This window comes from Musa acuminata, unplaced genomic scaffold (assembly GCF_036884655.1).
Source record: "Musa acuminata AAA Group cultivar baxijiao unplaced genomic scaffold, Cavendish_Baxijiao_AAA HiC_scaffold_662, whole genome shotgun sequence".
NCBI lineage: Eukaryota > Viridiplantae > Streptophyta > Magnoliopsida > Zingiberales > Musaceae > Musa > Musa acuminata.
In genome coordinates, this window is record NW_027020898.1 from 10,001 (window position 1) to 12,500 (window position 2,500).

The window sequence follows — 2,500 nt, forward strand, 5'->3', positions numbered from 1 at the left end:
TCGCCGCTCGCTCGTGCAGCCAAAAATGGCCAGTTTTGGCCCGTTTTTGGGCCGTTTTGGCCAGTTTTTGGCCTGTTCTTGCATTGCGCGGTGACCGTCGAGAGCGGAGCAAAACGTCAGCCATCTCAGCACCCTGGAACCCCCCGGGTGGCACAGGGCTGGATGGGGCTTTCGTATAGCAGGGACGGTGCTGCCTCTCGCTTCGCTCGCTGTCCGCCGCTCGCCGCTCGCTCGTGCAGCCAAAAATGGCCAGTTTTGGCCCGTTTTTGGGCCGTTTTGGCCAGTTTTTGGCCTGTTCTTGCATTGCGCGGTGACCGTCGAGAGCGGAGCAAAACGTCAGCCATCTCAGCACCCTGGAACCCCCCGGGTGGCACAGGGCTGGATGGGGCTTTCGTATAGCAGGGACGGTGCTGCCTCTCGCTTCGCTCGCTGTCCGCCGCTCGCCGCTCGCTCGTGCAGCCAAAAATGGCCAGTTTTGGCCCGTTTTTGGGCCGTTTTGGCCAGTTTTTGGCCTGTTCTTGCATTGCGCGGTGACCGTCGAGAGCGGAGCAAAACGTCAGCCATCTCAGCACCCTGGAACCCCCCGGGTGGCACAGGGCTGGATGGGGCTTTCGTATAGCAGGGACGGTGCTGCCTCTCGCTTCGCTCGCTGTCCGCCGCTCGCCGCTCGCTCGCGCAGCCAAAAATGGCCAGTTTTGGCCCGTTTTTGGGCCGTTTTGGCCAGTTTTTGGCCTGTTCTTGCATTGCGCGGTGACCGTCGAGAGCGGAGCAAAACGTCAGCCATCTCAGCACCCTGGAACCCCCCGGGTGGCACAGGGCTGGATGGGGCTTTCGTATAGCAGGGACGGTGCTGCCTCTCGCTTCGCTCGCTGTCCGCCGCTCGCCGCTCGCTCGTGCAGCCAAAAATGGCCAGTTTTGGCCCGTTTTTGGGCCGTTTTGGCCAGTTTTTGGCCTGTTCTTGCATTGCGCGGTGACCGTCGAGAGCGGAGCAAAACGTCAGCCATCTCAGCACCCTGGAACCCCCCGGGTGGCACAGGGCTGGATGGGGCTTTCGTATAGCAGGGACGGTGCTGCCTCTCGCTTCGCTCGCTGTCCGCCGCTCGCCGCTCGCTCGTGCAGCCAAAAATGGCCAGTTTTGGCCCGTTTTTGGGCCGTTTTGGCCAGTTTTTGGCCTGTTCTTGCATTGCGCGGTGACCGTCGAGAGCGGAGCAAAACGTCAGCCATCTCAGCACCCTGGAACCCCCCGGGTGGCACAGGGCTGGATGGGGCTTTCGTATAGCAGGGACGGTGCTGCCTCTCGCTTCGCTCGCTGTCCGCCGCTCGCCGCTCGCTCGTGCAGCCAAAAATGGCCAGTTTTGGCCCGTTTTTGGGCCGTTTTGGCCAGTTTTTGGCCTGTTCTTGCATTGCGCGGTGACCGTCGAGAGCGGAGCAAAACGTCAGCCATCTCAGCACCCTGGAACCCCCCGGGTGGCACAGGGCTGGATGGGGCTTTCGTATAGCAGGGACGGTGCTGCCTCTCGCTTCGCTCGCTGTCCGCCGCTCGCCGCTCGCTCGCGCAGCCAAAAATGGCCAGTTTTGGCCCGTTTTTGGGCCGTTTTGGCCAGTTTTTGGCCTGTTCTTGCATTGCGCGGTGACCGTCGAGAGCGGAGCAAAACGTCAGCCATCTCAGCACCCTGGAACCCCCCGGGTGGCACAGGGCTGGATGGGGCTTTCGTATAGCAGGGACGGTGCTGCCTCTCGCTTCGCTCGCTGTCCGCCGCTCGCCGCTCGCTCGTGCAGCCAAAAATGGCCAGTTTTGGCCCGTTTTTGGGCCGTTTTGGCCAGTTTTTGGCCTGTTCTTGCATTGCGCGGTGACCGTCGAGAGCGGAGCAAAACGTCAGCCATCTCAGCACCCTGGAACCCCCCGGGTGGCACAGGGCTGGATGGGGCTTTCGTATAGCAGGGACGGTGCTGCCTCTCGCTTCGCTCGCTGTCCGCCGCTCGCCGCTCGCTCGTGCAGCCAAAAATGGCCAGTTTTGGCCCGTTTTTGGGCCGTTTTGGCCAGTTTTTGGCCTGTTCTTGCATTGCGCGGTGACCGTCGAGAGCGGAGCAAAACGTCAGCCATCTCAGCACCCTGGAACCCCCCGGGTGGCACAGGGCTGGATGGGGCTTTCGTATAGCAGGGACGGTGCTGCCTCTCGCTTCGCTCGCTGTCCGCCGCTCGCCGCTCGCTCGTGCAGCCAAAAATGGCCAGTTTTGGCCCGTTTTTGGGCCGTTTTGGCCAGTTTTTGGCCTGTTCTTGCATTGCGCGGTGACCGTCGAGAGCGGAGCAAAACGTCAGCCATCTCAGCACCCTGGAACCCCCCGGGTGGCACAGGGCTGGATGGGGCTTTCGTATAGCAGGGACGGTGCTGCCTCTCGCTTCGCTCGCTGTCCGCCGCTCGCCGCTCGCTCGCGCAGCCAAAAATGGCCAGTTTTGGCCCGTTTTTGGGCCGTTTTGGCCAGTTTTTGGCCTGTTCTT